The following is a 17,068-nucleotide window of genomic DNA, read 5'->3' as shown; positions in this document are numbered from 1 at the left end:
CCTACTTTTCTGTATATCCACTAAGCACAAATCCCTGAAAACTGTTTAATTTTATCTATGTTTAAATTTTATATTATGGGGAAATACAGTGGTTTTCCTTTGGCACCTGACTTCTGCCTCACATTTACATTGGTATTATAACTATAATTTCAGGGTGTTATTTTTCTTTTTTTGCCAGTACTTACACAATTATTATTTTTATACTTTGCTGTTGATATATATATCTGAGTTATTTATGGTTTCGTGCTGTTATGAAGAATGTTGCTATCTACCTTGTGGTTCTTGTGTTCTGGCAGATACATATTAATACAAGTATTTCCATGGGCAGAAATAAAACATACCAAGACCTCTTACAGATGTTTCATGCAGTGGTTATAAAACTCACATATATGAATAATTATATATATATATGTAAACATGAATTCATGTGTATGTGTTTGTATAAGAGTACTCCTATATTTACCTTATAATTGAGTTGCTCATAATTTTTTAGTCTGGTGAAGGAAAACATGCTTAAAAATTCATCACTAATACACAGAACAAAGAAATGTTGAATGTGATGGAATGCTTGTAATCCCAGCAATCAGTAAGGCAACGGAACAAGGATCATTCCAAATTTAAGGGCAGCCTAGGATCTGATTGTTTCATTGTGAGATCCTTTTGTTCTTTCTAGAGTTTCCTCTGGTTATTTGTAGATAATTGCTTAACTTAATCTTTATATGGCACACATATGTGCACAGACAGTGATAGAATAGATAGAATTCATTAACATAATAGTTGTATTTGTTATTGGTGGAACTTTGGGGGAAACACAAACTTTCTGAAAAGTATATATAACCTTTCTTAGCCTACATTTTGCACTTTTAAAATGGGGGAGTCCTGACTCTTTACTGAACAGTTCCAAGCAGTTTAGATTATGTAACACATTTAACAAGAGGCAGTGAGCCCTCAGGACAGCAAGAAATTGCTGGCCAGAACTGAAGACAAGGTGGCAAGCACAGAATTGGGTCTAGCTGTTCCCTGCCCTGTTACTGCTGTGAGATTGACAAAAATGAGAACATAAAATCAATCAAGTGTGAGGTTTGAAAGCAAAGAGGCCTTAATCTAAAAACAACATAGGGGAAATGCTATAATACATGTCTATTTTTATTAACATATGATGATTAAAATGCAGGGCTTCCTAATTCTTCAGCTAAGATAAATTCAGCATAGTGTGTTTCTTTGTGCATATACCCACCTCCAAAGGACAACTGGGTCAGGAGTGTGAGTAACCTGGGTCATTTTCTGTGAGTTGACGCTGTGGAAACTGAAATAATTAGGTGGTGGATGCAATACAAAGTGGACATTGTTTGCCCAGAAAGGCCCAAACGGAACAAATACATTTTTCAGGTCAGTTCAAACAGATGCAGAAATAAGCTTATTTAGAAAACACTCTGGCTTCTCACCATGACCACTCAGCTGATCACGGTAGGTTAAGCAAGACCCAGCCACGTGTTATGGAAACAGAGGACCCAGAGAACAGTGGTGAAGCCTTCAGAGATTTTGTTAGTCTTGGCTAAATTTATTCCTTCACCTCAAATATTTTTGATGGGAACAAGAATCAAGACTAACTAGAAGGCATAATCTGGTGGGGAAAACAGCTGGAGCACCGTGGAAATATTTTCCAGGGTCAAATGTGGCTGGGGCCATGCTGTCTCCACCAGTGACCCCTAAGGAATCTCACTGTGTCCTGCTGGGCTGTTTTGTGTCTGTTCTCTCATCTCACAACAGCAGAAGCTCTATGAGTCCCACACTGCCAGGAAATACATATGCTTTGTTTCACAAGCTCAAGGTTCAAAGTATATTTGATTTCTTTTACCTCTGGATCCTCAAAATGGGGTCTGTCATAGAACGTGGGCAATCATGGGGGAGATCTTGTGAGACATACAGACTCTCAGGCCCACTTTAAAGAACCCCAGGAGTTTTGTAACATGTTGAGATCTTAAAAACACAGTGTTAACTTTTTTTGAGATTACAATATATTTACATCATTTTCCCTTTCCTATCTCCAAGCTCCTCCATATACCCCTCCTTGAGTTTTCAAATTTATGGCCTTTTTTTTGGTCATTGTTGTTACATGTACACACACAACTAAATATGCACATACATATACATTCTTAAATACAGTCTACTTAGTCTGTATAATGTTACTTGTAAAATGATTTCATGGCTGACCATTTAGTATTGGATAACCAATTGGTGTGCTCTTCCCCGGGGAAGATTCTATTTCTTCCATTCTCAGCAGTCCTTACTTGCCTGGGGTGTATAAGGTTGAAGCCTTGTGAACTTCCTCCCATCCACTGTAGCATGTCTACGGATGGTGTCCTTATTCAGTTCATGCTGAGGCAGTCATGTTGGTGAGACTTTACAGGTTCAGCTACTGACATTACTAGTGGACACAATTCTCACAGCAAACTCTCTGATCACCTGACTCTTACAATCTTTCTGCCCCTACTTTTGCAATGTACCTGAAAGTCCCATTTTCAGGAATTGTTTTGCAAATGTATCCGTTGGGACTGGGTTCCACGATTCAGCATTTTGATTTGTTGTGGTTTTCTGTAGTGGGCTTTGTTTACTGCAAAAAGAAGTTTCTCTGATGAGGGTGAGGACTACACTTTCATGTGAGTATAGGGACAAATATTTAAAATGTAGTTAGGGATTATGTTGTCTTAGTAGAGTGGTGATTGGAGGTTCTCTTTGGGTAGTTGGCTAGGTTTCCAGTTCCAGGCATGCTTTCTCTCTTGTTGAGCAGGTCTTAAGTCCAATTAGAGAGCTTTTGGTTACTGCCAAAGTATGTGTGTTGCTTTTGCACTCTTAGGGTGATTGTGTGATGTTGGTCATTTTGCGTGTGTGTGGTTTATAGACGTCATAGCTGGGCACACTGTATTTTATACTTGACTACACAACGAAATCATTTGTAAGACTTTGAAAAAAATAAAAGCAAGCCAAGTGTGATGGCACACGCCTGCTATCCCAGTACTCAGGAAGCCAAGGTAGGAGAATCAAGAGTTCACATCCAAATTGAATTAAAAAGCAAAGTCTTGTCTAAAAAAAATAAAACAACCTCAGCATCCCAAATCTACAGATGCTTGTCTCAAGGGGGGAAAATGAGGTTGACTGGTTATTCCTGAGTATCTGACGTCTAAAGGTATCATGGCTGCTGGTATAAACTGCCCTTTTCAGGGAGCAAGAGTCCTACCAGTCCTTCCTTGCCACTATTTTATTTATTTTCAGTTTCTCTGTATGAGCCTTAGCTGTTCTGGACTCACTCTGTAGATCAGGCTGTCCTCCAACCCACAGAGATTCACCTGTCTCTCCTCCTGAGTGCTAGGATTAAAGACGTGCGCCACCACCTGGAATCATTCATTTTAAAACACACACACAGCATTAACGTTTCCCTTTGAACACCTCCTCCATTTCCCATTCTCCCCAATACCATTATTACCATCATCTACTGTTAATTTCTGATCTTTCTACTTTTAAAATTTCCTCTGTAAAATAAATTCAGATCAAGTAATGGGGAGGAAAGAGAGAGAGAGAGTGGGGAGGATTACATATCCTACCTCTCCTGGGGGTGCTGGGATTCTAGGTGTGCACCATCACTCCCAGGTATGTTGAAGAAATTTTTCCCATATGTACCACACAAATTTCTTCTCATGAACTCAAGGAACTCAAAACTTTTCCTGCTTGCTGAGATGCCACATTACCTGGAAATAGCTCAAGAATACCTAGGAATAGTTTTGCTAAATTCACTTCCTGCAGCATTACAAGGAATGACACTCTTCCACAATTCCTCTTCTGAGTTTTGTTTCTATTTCTTAATATATAACCTATCCAAATTCATATTTTTATCAATGCCTGCTGTTTTGTTTTTATTTATGCAGCACTTTTGTGTTGTGGGCATGTCACCACCTCTGAAAATTCGCAGAAAGGTGAATAGTTTAACAAAACAAGTGTCCACATAGTTACCACACAAGTAACAAAATATAAAAGCGCCAGGGCTCAAGAATACACTCTGTCCACTCTTTAATTTTCCTCTCTTCCCCCAGACACTCTATAATCTATATATTTTTTTAAAATAAAGATTTTATAGTTTATTACCTTTCCTCATGATTCTATTATTCTGTTGCGGTTTGAATGTGAACTTTCCCCCCAACAGACTCACGCAGTGAACACTTGGTCCTCAGTACTGTTTTGGAAGGTTGTTGAACCCTTAGGAGGTGGAGCCTTGCTGGAGGAAGAGGACCACCAGGTCAGGCTTTGAAGTTTTATACTCTGGCCCCATTCGCTTCCCGATTACAGAAGAAATGAGAAGGCTTCACACTCCTGCCACCAGGCCTTTCCTACCAAGACAGACTACATCCAAAGTAAACCCTCTTTCCCCTAAGTGGCTTTTTTTTTATTGTTTTTGTTTTGCTTTGTCAGGCATTTGGTCACAGGAACAAGGCAAGGAATACTATATCTTCCCACACATTCTGAAAAAGACATGCTTTTGATTTGTGTAGATTTGAACTTTACAATGACACTCTCCTTTTCAGATTTTACTTTCTTTACTGTGCAGACATGCTGTATGTAGCTATAACCTGTACATTTTCATTACTCCGGATATAGAACTTAGGGATTTCCTAGAACTAGTCTGTTTTACAACAACCCATTTGGCTTTGAGACACAGGACAGTAGAAGGCTGAAATCCATAACATACCAATGCTGTGCGTAAGGAGAAGCTGGGATGCAGTACAAAGAGGGATAGGCACGCTGTATTCACTGGGTCCAACATGTTACGTCACTCACGGTTCCTACATTCCACTCTCACTGATTCTTTTGTTAGTTTATCAGCCACAGAGAGAATTGTGTAATATCATCTACAATGACTGTGGATCTCTTTCAGTTGTGAACTGTTGCTGTACAGATCTTGAAGCTATAAGGGCCAATCAAATTAAATTGTTGTATTTTTCTTATAGGTGCAAACTTACACCATGTTGTATGGTAGGCTCCAGCGGCTTCAGGTTCTCCCTTCATAATCCTGCAGAGCACTGTTTTCAACATGTACAATCCTGTCATCCTCTAGTCCTATCATCTACAAACACTGGCCATGTTGTTTTCCAGCCTTCTGTTTTGGTGTGGACCTCTAGCACAATGTTGATATGACCAAGGGATAACAGAAGAAGCCACTGTGTTCTGGAGATTAAAGGGTAAGCATGCGACGTATCACTGTTAACCATGATGTTGAAGCTTATCAAATTAAGACAAACTATGTCACTCTTTGGCCCTAAACCTCTGAGTAGCTTCCCCATTTCAACACAAAAGACGAAGTGCTTACAGAGACATATGAGGGACCACGTGAGCTGACCCTTCACTGCTTTCAGGACCAAGTTTCCCACTATTTTCGCTGTTCAAGGTTCCAGGCACAGCATGCCACCTGCTGTTCCACCAATACTTCATCTCCACACTGCTGTGTTCTCTCCACAGACACCCCGTGGTGAGCTCCCTTGCTTTCTTCACGTCCTTGCTTAGATCATGTTCTCATTGTGTCCCTAGTGGCAGCCCTCTCTCTCTCTTGATGATACTTCCTCTAGTTACTCAGGCCAATTCTCACTGGCAAAAATGGATAGCAAAACCAGTAAGGTCTCAAGCAATGCGCTGTCCACATGCCTAGCTGACATGGTAACTCGTCAGTCTTCTTCTGAGCCTGTCTGACCCAGACCGATTTCTCCTTCCCGATGTGCCTCTGAGGACACTCAAGGCTTCGCTGTGGACTTACAGGTTTCTACTATTTCATTTCCTTGTTGATTCCTTCTTTTCTCAGATTTCAAGGTGATAGGCCATCTTATGTTCTTATCTATACTTACTTCCTTGGTGTATCTGCCTCTGTCATGGCTTAAAACTCCCTCCGTGGATGTTCCTATTGCTTTGTTTCTAATCTAGACTAAGATGTTGAGGTTGGGACTTGAATGTCTACCTCTTTGTTAATAATCACATTTGGCATCTCAGGATTATATATAACAAAATCCCTGCCTTTCTCTTATTTTCACCTACACCCCAAAATCCCTGCTTCTAATTCAGCTGATATCGAGCCTTACCTAGCAGTGGCCCAGCTGCAAACACCTGGAGTCAACCCTTGAGTTCTCTTGTTCATCTTCTGTGAATCAGGGCTGTATGCTGTTTTACCTCCAAAACATACCCAGAACCAAGCTCTCTCTCCTACAGTGTTGGCAACTCAGAGAGACTCTGAGCAATATCCACTACTGTTGAATATTCACACGTGTTGTAATCCAGCAATGATATCACACTTTGTTTTATTAATTCTTTGTACTATCCCAAACTGGAAACTCCAAATGCGCATCAATAGTAAAACAGTGATTAAATGATAGGCTATTCACATAAGATAATATTATGTAGCAATGGGAACAAGCAAATGATTGGTAGCTGTTATAACAGAGATGGATTCTCTGAAATCTCACCCCAGGGTTGGATGGAGCAGGACACAGTCAAGTATATAGAGTGTATGATTCTATTATATAGTAAAAAACAACAAAAACAGACAGTTCAGATGACCCATGGTGCTAGAAGTCAGGAGAGTGCTTTTGGAGAAAGAAAAGTAAGTGGGAGAGAGACGTGGGAGGGGGGGCTCTCTGGGTGCTGTTCTTTATCTGGGCTCTAGGAGAACCCTGTGGCAGGATCTTTGAACAATATGCTATGGTCTGTAGCCTTTGCAGTCTGCTGAGTCTCAAACACTCTTCCCACTCGAACACTTCTAGTCCACCACTTCTTACTTACATTACTCTGCTCTCAAATGGCTTAGATAATCACAGAATTCTCTTTTAATGTGATTGTCAGGTTTTTATTATTCTAAGGAATAATAAATTGCAAAGGCTTTATGTTCTTCAGCATAAAATCCCAAATTCATGGGCTGGAGAAATGGTTCAGTAGTTAGGAGCACTTACTCTTATAGCGGACCTGGGTTCTGTTCCCAGTACACACATGGCAGCTCACAGCTTTCTGTAACTTCAGTTCCAGAGGATTCAACACCCTCTTCTGGCCCCCAAGAGCACCGGGCTTGCATGTGGTACACAAAAACATGCAGGCAAAACACTCATACATATAAATAAAAAACAAATAACACTCTTAAAAATTCTAATCCCAGTACTTGGGAGGGAGAAGTGAATGGATCTCTGAGTTTAAGGTCAGTCTGGTCAACAAAGCAGGTTCCCAGACAACCAGGGCTACACAGTGAGACCCTATTCCAAATCAATCAATAAATCAGTCAGTCTTGAATCCTTACAACAGTCCCGCAGGCAGGCTCCGGCCACATGACTCTTCGCTGTCTTCTAGTGTGCGAGGGCCATTCCCAGGCAGTGCCTTTGACTTGCTGTTCTCTTGAACGTCAGACAGTTTTACCAGCTGACTTCTCACTGCTTTGGTTTGCTGCCTCTTCAGTGACTCGTCCTGACACATTACTGAAGTGACATCCAGAGTCCTTCAGCACTCGACCTCTAACTATTCTACTTCTCTGTTATCACCGTTTAACACTGGTGCGAGTTTCTGTAGTAGCCCCTAAACATATGCCCACATAGACCCTACAGGGCTTCTTTCCAGATGTGGTGAAGGGTCTCAGGATGAGACCATATTGGATTAGTATGGACACTAAATCCAATTACAAGTGTCCTTAGAAAAGAAAACAGAAAAGAAGGTGATATGAGGGTAGAGCGAAGCTCAAAGCGATGTGTTTATAAGTCACTGAACAGAAGGGCACTCAGCAACCACCAGAAGCCAGGGAAAGGCCCATGGGGCACATCTCTCTCACACGTACAGTACAAACCGACTGATCAAGTCTTGACTTAGAGATTTTGATTTCCATAATTAAGAACAAATTTCTGTTATCTTAAGCCACCAACTGTGCAATCTGTTAGAGCAGTCATAGGGAACTGATGTGTATGACTGTGTAATTACTGTATAATAGTAGGTCCTGTTTGATAGAACTCATCAGATATTCCCTAAAAATGCACACACATTACCTAAAAGATCTGATAAAAATAAAGCAATTAAAAATGGGACAATGTAAAATCATCGAAAGCAAATGCCATGGTCCCTAGAATAAGCTTAAAAATGTTATTTTGAGGTCCAAAAATATGTGGCCAGAACATCCAGCATAAGGAAAACAAAGATATAAAACCAAAACAACAGCAGATAATTGCGGACTATAAGGAACTTGATGCACAGGACAACACAGATGACTGAATCTACACTGTAGACTTGAATACACTCTTCCATTGCCATGCAGAGACCCAGCACAAATGGCAGCAAGCCCAGTCATGCAAGACCTCTGCTGAGAGTTACCTCACTCCCATTCCTTCGCCTCTACTGTCCTTTTCTTCAAAATGGGCTTACTTCAGATCACTGTTTGCACTTATAAACTGTGGTTGAAGTATTCAACGCTTTTGCCGAATATGATCAGAGATCAAGTTTTTTTTTTTTAAAGGTTAATCATTTATGGGTTCAGAAACATTGTTGGCAGCTTTCAAGTAACAGATGTTTGCCAAGGAAGGAAAATTCCAGACCAGTTTTGAAGTGAATATTTTAAAACCATTTAATCCCGTGTCAGCTCACAAGACCCAGCAATATATAAAAGGAAAACATGTCATGACTGAAGTCATAACCTAGGGGGAGGCAGGCGGAGGCACAAATACGGTGGCATCACCTATGGAGTAGCCTGAGGGTGAAGGAAAGGGAATCGGCAGGACCCTCAGGTGCAGCAGAATGGCTACAGACTCCGGAAGACAGGACACACCGAACTCAAGAACAACATTTTATATTTCAGATGACTGCTGTTGGGAACAATCTTCCTTTCCCTGCCCCCTGAAGGGAGCGTAGACTTGAGTGAGGCACTCTCTTCAGCTGCACAGCTCTCAAAGTGCAGAGGGTAGAAGGCTGGCTGTGATTGCTTCTGCAGCAGACGCAGGATGTAGTCCTTGGTTCCCGAGAGGCTACTAGGTACACAGCAGCAGCCAAAGTGAGATCAAGCCCAGACTAAGACAGATGTTTGATGAGCCGTTTTTAGATTCAGGTAGTTTATTACTTACATCAATAACAAAAGAGAGTAAGCCAAAGGTGCCAGCTTCTTGGGTCTTCTTCCCACATACCAAAACGGCAGCAGCTCATCAAAACAGGCAGGATAACAGCAACAAGAGCTATGAGACACTCTATTATTGGGACGTCAAGTCTAGACCCCCTAGTAAGTATTTTTGTATTTTGCATGTCAATCTATTCTGAGCTCATTGAGAGCCTCCCAAGGGAGAAGGGTGTGAGGGGGGGAATTGGTTTCAGATGGCTTCCCATACTCTCATGTTCTGGGAGAATCAGAAGGCGTTCTACCAGACTAAGATTAGTAACAGTTAACACTTGTAAGAGCCACTCTCCTACAGCACCCACCCACTGCCATGGCGAAGGGAAGGTTTAACATAAAAAAAAGTGCCCAGGAAGTGAGGGCACTAAGATCAAGATTTCATCGTCAGCCTGGGCTATAAAGTAAGAATCTGTCTTTAAAAAAATAAAACTTTTAGCCGGTTGGTGCTGACACACACCAGCACTTGGGAGACAGAGGCGGGTGGATCTCTGTGAATTGGAGGTCAGCCTGGTCTACAGAGAAAGTTCCAAGACGGCCAAGGCTACACAAAGAAACCGTGTTGAAAAATCAAAATAATTAAGAAATAAACAAAACTTTTAAAAGATTAAGTATTGTAATTTACAACATTAACATTAAGAGAGAAAAAATGCATTGCCATCTCTGTACATTCAGAAAAGAAATTCTGAAAAATTTAGTATCTGTAGTTTTTAGCAAACTAGGAAAGAAGTTCCTTAGCTGATACAGAATATTGATCATATAATCCTTGCTAAGATATTTAAAAGCATTACCCCTGAGACTGCAAATGAAACAAGAATGTCTTCTACAACCATTTCTAGTTAACTTGAAATCCTAGCAAGTGTGATACATCAAGAGAAAGAAATAGAGCACATATAGCATTTATTTATCCAGAATCAGTTACCTATATATTTCAAGTATCTAAAACAAAAACTGGTAATCTGAGGGACTGACAATCTGATATAAAGCAATTTAGGAAATCTTGAGGTTACCAAGACGCCAAATGTAGCGATATTTCATTTGTATTTTAATAAATAAAGCTTGCCTGAAGATCAGAGAGTAAAACAGTCACACTGGTCAGTCTTACAGACCAGGCTGCAATGACATACACCTTTAATCCCAGTAGCCACATTAGTTTGGCACAGAAACCAGGTAGTAGTGGTGCACATCTTTAATCCCAGCTCCAGAGAGGAATATAAGACGGGAGGAGACAGCTCTCAGACACAGTCTCATTCTGAGATCCCTGGAGGCAGGATTGCCTGCTGTTCTAGTCTGAGGTAGAGGTAAGAGTCAGTAGCTGACTGCTTTGATTTTCTGACCTTCAGTTTGAACCCCAATTTCTGGCTTTGGGTTTTTATTAACTGTGCTACAACAAATATCATGTATACTTTACTCTTAGGAAGAATTAGTTCCTTAAAAGGTACATTCTGGATACACATGAAATCCTAAAAGCTTGTCTGTTCTCCAAGGCCGCATTAGAAACTAAAACAGAGATTGACACATTGGGTAAAACCAATTTTTTTAAAGCACCCAGCTTAATAGGACAGGGAATAGGTACAGCAATTCAGAGAACTGATTTTCTGCTTACAAACTTATTAAAGGGTCAAACAGCTCTCCTTGAGAACACTGAAGTATATGGTAATTATGTTGAGTAACTATGAAGGAATAAAATTATGCATCAATTGCTTCTCCAGAGGTAAGAAAATTTCATTCTATATTAGGAACTGTTTTCGTAGCCAGATCACATGGAAAAATTCAATATTAAGCAATTAATTTATAGGAAATATTTGATTTTTATAATCTAGATGAGTTTGGCTTGTGGCTTTAGACAGTACTTTTGCTGAAAGCAGTTCAATTTCATCAATGTCTATATTGAACATGATAGCTGGTTGTTGGTGGTGCACACCTTTAGTCCCAGCACTGAGGAGGCAGAGGCAGGTGGATCTCTGAGTTTGAGGCCAACTGGATCTACAAACTGAGGTTCAGTGTAGCCAGGGACACACAGAGAAACCATGCAAGTAAAACAACAATAAACGGAACATGTAAAATGGACTTGACACTGAATCACAAAGACAGGCTAGCCCCACGTACTAGGAATTTTTTTTTTTTGTTTGTTTAGCCAGGCCCAATTAGTGCTGAGGTTTAGCAATCCAGGGAAATCCTCATCCCCATAAAGGAGGGTACATTCCTAGATTCCTCACTCCTCAGTGAGATTGAGCATGGTATTCCCCAATGGTAACATTCTTCTTTCCCGCCCCTCACCCTATGCCCTTGTCCTTTCTGGAATCACCTCCCAAGTAGACTACTTACATAAAAAATTCAGGTATTTGCAGGAAGTCCAAATAGCAAAGCTGATCCAGAAATATCCCTAGAAAAGACTTTGTGGGCACCTTAAAAATTGGGATGAATCCAGGCAGTGATGGCACACACCTTTAATCCCAGCACTTGGGAGGCAAAGGCAGGCAGATCTCTGTGAGTTCAAGGCCACCCTGGTCTACAGAGCAAGTTCCAGGACAGCCAGAACTACACAGAGAAATCCTGCCTTGAATCATCTCCTCCCCCAAACAAAACAAAAAAAATCAAAAACCAAAAAAACTGGAATAAAGAAAAAGGCAGATTCTGATTAGTCTCTATCACCTCAGATGTCCCAGAAACATTTAGATGCATTCAGCGTACAGGCAGCAAAATGTGCTCAGAATCAAGTCTGGGGACCATAAAAGTTATAAAGAAGACCAAATTCCAAATTCCGTGCCTGGAAGTCCTTGTCTGATCCACTGCTATAGCTGGGAAGGAAGGAGACCTATCCGGGTAGACCTTGATTACCCAAATTGCCCTGAACTCTAGTGTCACATAGATGCAGCTCCCATTCCCTTCCTACAGGAGAGTCGCTTCCCATCATCTGGAACATGTCCTTGTTTGAAAGGAGCCTAGCAAGGCGTGTGGGTTGTTCTGGAGACCTGTGTCCACTCACCTCCATCAGTATGGAAGGCGGTGTTTGTTCTTGGCTCCCAGTGCTCCACTTTGCCGCTGCTTTCTTACTTTGGACTCTTGAGGGGACTAAACAAACAGCCCAGGAGAGGACGGCCACAAGGTAAAGAGGGTGACTACTCAACTGTCATGCAGAGCTGGGGACAAGAAGTATTCACAGGAATGCTTGATGATATTTGGGGACAAAGTGAGCAGGGTTGATCAACGGAAGGGCTAGTTGAAGGGGAAATTTAGAATAAACAGAAAAGGAGCGAGATAAAAAAAATTCCCCATGGCTTCAGTACAGTTTCCAACAGTAAAGAATATAGTTTGTCCTGGGAACCTTCTAGCTGCTATTTTCTTTTGTCTATTTTATTGCTTAAAAAAAAAAGACTACCAGACACTGCCCTCAGATGAATGGGGTGAGAGATGCTTACTAGTTGCTTTGACATACTATCCCTTTTACACCCAGATGTACTTTGAAATATAATTTACAAATCAAATTGACCCCTTTGAAATGTCTGATTCAGTGGATTTTAGTATACATACAACATTGTATAACCACCTTTACTAATTACCAAACACCTAAACTAAAAATTAAACCCATTTAGACTCACTCCATTTTCTCTTAGATTTGCTTACAGTCAGTCCCAACGTGAGGCTTCCTGACTGTATCTGCAGGCAACCCAACAAGAGGGAGGACTTGATCCTCATTCAGAACAGGCTGGATGCAGCAGGGAATTAGTAGCTCAGATTTGTCATGCTTCTGTAGAAGTATTCCATGACTGTCACAGGGTTCCAGCAGGATAGTCTTGGTGACTTGTGTGGTAACTTAACCTCTCTCAATTCCTGCCTCCTTCAGGAATCCCTATAGAAGTCACTTGCACCCAGACCCTGAACTGGCTAAAGCTTTCCTCAATAAGGTTATCATGGGATCTTTTGTTAACTGTTTTGCTCAATCCTGATGTAATATGTCTCTTACCTTAAAAACCACAAGGGGCCAGGGAGATGGCTCAGCAAATAAAGGTGCTTGCTCCAAGAAATCTCTTTTCCCAAAGTCTGGCATTTAGACAAAGCCAACATCCCCTCTGGGACTTGAGAAAAATAGTCCCTATCTGCTAAAAGGAAACATTCTCTTCATCTCTGGAAAAAGGGCTCTTTCATTATTAGTATATGCTTGAGATACCTACTAGCCTCTCAAGGTCCGTGGTAGCTTTTATTCTAGTTCCTTCAATCCCTACTCACGAGTACCTTTAAAGTGTTAAAGTCCTCCACTTTAATTTACAGGTTCCACTCCTTACAGGTACCTGTTCCCTTAAAACCCTGGCAATCCCATCCATTAATCCTCCCAGTCCCCTCCAACACACACACTTTCCCAAGAGACAGCCCTGGTGGTGTGGATCATTTTTTTCCTTTTAACTCATGGAGCAGCTACTTTGGTTTCTTTACTGCACCCATTTCATTCATCTTGTCATATCTTTTCTTTTTTTTAATTTCTTTTTTCTACTCAACTGCCAAGTCTGATGACCTGAGGTAGACCCCTGGATTCATGTGGAGAGAACCAACTCCCACAGGTTGTCCTCCGACTTCCACATAAACACTGAGGCACGCACATCCCATGCTGAGCGGTGGTGGCACACACCTTTAATCCCAGAATTTGGGAGACAGAGGCAGGTGGATCTGAGTTCGAGGTCAGCCTGATCTAGAGTGAGTTCCAGGTCAGTCAGGGCTACACAGACAAACCCTGTCTCAAAAAACAAAAACAAAGAACCCACAAATTTACTGTATTTCTCAATTTCTTAATTTCCCCTTTAAGGATTTACTTTTTATGTGTACATATGTGCATCATGTACATGCATCCCACAGAAGAGAGCATCAGATCTCCTGGAATCGGAGTTATAGTTTGTTGTAAGCCACCTCACGGGTGCTGGGAACTGAACCCTTGTCTCCTTAACTCTTGTTAAGTGCTTTTAACAGTTCTCTCTCCAGCCTCCAAAGACTGTGTTTTTACTTATATGTATGTATGTGTGTCAGTGAGTAGGTGCATGTTTGTAGAGACCCAAACAGGAGGCTGGATGCTCTAGAGCTGGAGCTATTGGCAACTGTGAGCTGCCCGGTGCTGGGCACTGGATTTCAGTTCTCCGAAGGAGCTGCAAGCTCTCGTAACTGCTGAATCATCTCTCCAGGTTCCTTCTTTATTTCTTTAATTTTGTTTTCTTCAGTATCGGAGGTGAACCCAGGGCCTTGTACATGCTAGGCAAGAGGGTCTACCACTAATTTTAGCCCTAGCCCTCTATTTACTTTTTATTGTGAGGCAGAGTCTTGCTAAATTGCTCAGACTGGACTTGAACTGACTCTGTAGCTCTTGCAGGACTTGAACTTGTGCTCCTCCTACTTCAGCATCCCAAGCTGTTAGGGTAACAGGCCTTTGTTATGAGGCCTGATTTCTTGCTAGCAAAATTCACACTGCTCATAAACCTCTATTTGACAAATTGATAGCTGGCTTCATACATTACTACATTTAAAAACTGGTACATTAAAAAACAATAGAAGGTGGGAAAGAGAGGTAGCTCAGTGGGTAAAGTACTTGTTGTACAGGCAAAAACATGCGTTCTGATTGCCAGCATCCTTTACATGGGCACAGAAGCATGGCCTATAATCCCAGTGTTGAGAGGGAGAGACAGAAAGAACCTAGGGGCTTCATGGTCAGGTGACAGAGTCTGCCTCAAAAAACAGAGGGTGATAGTGGAAGGCACTCTGCAGTGACCTCTGATGTGCACACACACACACACACAGGCATGTTGGTGCTCGCAAGGGCATATATACCCACACATGTGAACAAACACACATATACAGATATCACATATATTAAATAAGATTTTCAAAGCTTTTTTCTTAGTCTCATAATTAGTAATTTTAAAGTATAAAAGTTAAATGTATATAAAGTATAAAAGTTAAACACAAAAAAGAGGAAGTTATATGAGATCAACTTTCACTTTCTTTCTTTTGATTTATGTATATGAGCATTCTGCCTGGTGCTTGTGGAAGTCAGAAGTGGGTGTCAGGTTCCTTGGGATTATCAAAATGGAAATAACAGATAGTAAAGGTTTTATCAAATATAATTACATATTTCAGAGAACAAAATATTCTATATAATTAGATTTATAAGACATAAACAAATGAGTAAATATTTACTTAGCACATATACAATTGTAAGATAAGAACAAATAAACATTTAACTGTCAAATTAAAGGTATTAGCTACATTTTGTTTTTGTTTTTGTTTTACAGTGTGGGAACTGATCCCAGGGCCTCATGTATGGTAGGTTAAATGCTGCACCCTGGCCAGGAGCGTCATTAAGATGGCTTACCAGCTCAAACTGTCCACAGTTATCAGAACATTAACAGCTTACTCAAGACTAAACTATTTCCTAAAGGACCAAATGTATAGACTAAACTGGCTTTTTTAGTTAAATGAGGTAAATCTTAAAACTGGGAAACCAAGTGAAATAAACACTTAAAATCACATTTTGCTGAGCGGTATGAGTTTAAAAGGAAATCAGTACAGCAAAAAACCCAGAAGCAGTAAATGGTGTAAGAGAAAGAAGCATCGCATTGACTTATGCGGCCTGTTTGTTTATCTTACTGCTTAAGAGAGTTTAAGGTTTCATAAGTACTTTTGAATTTATTATTCAACAAGTAGAACACACTACACAGACTATTTCAAAACCCCTACCAACAAAAATAAATAAATAAATAAACTTTTACCCAGTAATGTTTTACAGGTTGCTTATCAAATCTTTTCTTTCTGACATTAAACTGAGAAAGCTGTAGGCAGAATATAACTAAACAGTTTCTGAAAGAAACATTTTCCATTTAGTTAGAAGTTCGGGTTTCTGACTTATACAGAACATGCTAGTTCACAAATGATGAAATGGACTTTTAGCTAGGGTTGGGCTAAAGAAATACAGGTTGGCTTGTTACTCTGTTTTTTCTCTTCCTTTGCAGATTCACTCATCTTCTAAGATTGCCTTCCCTGCTTTCTCAGGGAGAAATTACCTCACTATTATTTGTTCCTTTAGTATTTTAACAAAGCCTACAAAAACCCCACAGTATATTCAAGGCTAATACTAAAAGTGTGAGTGAAAATAACAGTAACACAGATGTAAGGTTAATCAGAACACTCTTTCCTGGGAATGAGTTCCCTATTTGTGCAGGTGGAGACCCTCTCTCAGGTTGTTCATACAGGATTGTTGATCAGAACACTCTTTCCTGGGAATGAGTTCCCTATTTGTGGAGGTGGAGACCCTCTCTCAGGTTGTTCATACAGGATTGTTGATCAGAACACTCTTTCCTGGGAATGAGTTCCCTATTTGTGGAGGTGGAGACCCTCTCTCAGGTTGTTCATACAGGATTGTTGATCAGAACACTCTTTCCTGGGAATGAGTTCCCTATTTGTGGAGGTGGAGACCCTCTCTCAGGTTGTTCATACAGGACTGTGATATGTTTTGAGAAATGGGAAAACTTCCATGTTAACAGGTAAAAGGTAAATGCTTTCTTTCTGAGGTTTAACTGCCTTGTGATCTTTATTTATTCGTGTACCACAACATTGCAGGTATGTGTCCTGTTTCTAATACTTTATATATGATCAGTCAAGGAAAAGCAAACCAATAGAAATACTAAAATCTCTTGAAAACACCATTTATCCACCATCTACAAACTATGACCCAAAGTCCAACCTGGAACCTTGTCGCTGACTTTCTGATGAGTCAGTTTGAAAGAATTATAACTTACATATAGGTTAAAAGGATATAAGTCCGATGATTGCATATACTCTGAGTCCACCTGCTTTCTAAACTATGAAAGCATAGGATAAATCTGACTTCTCCATCTATAACACAGACCCGTGATAAGTTAGGATGCA

Source organism: Myodes glareolus, chromosome 4, assembly GCF_982192425.1.
Source record: "Myodes glareolus chromosome 4, mMyoGla1.1, whole genome shotgun sequence".
NCBI classification, from domain to species: Eukaryota; Metazoa; Chordata; class Mammalia; order Rodentia; family Cricetidae; genus Myodes; species Myodes glareolus.
This window is presented reverse-complemented; position numbering follows the sequence as displayed.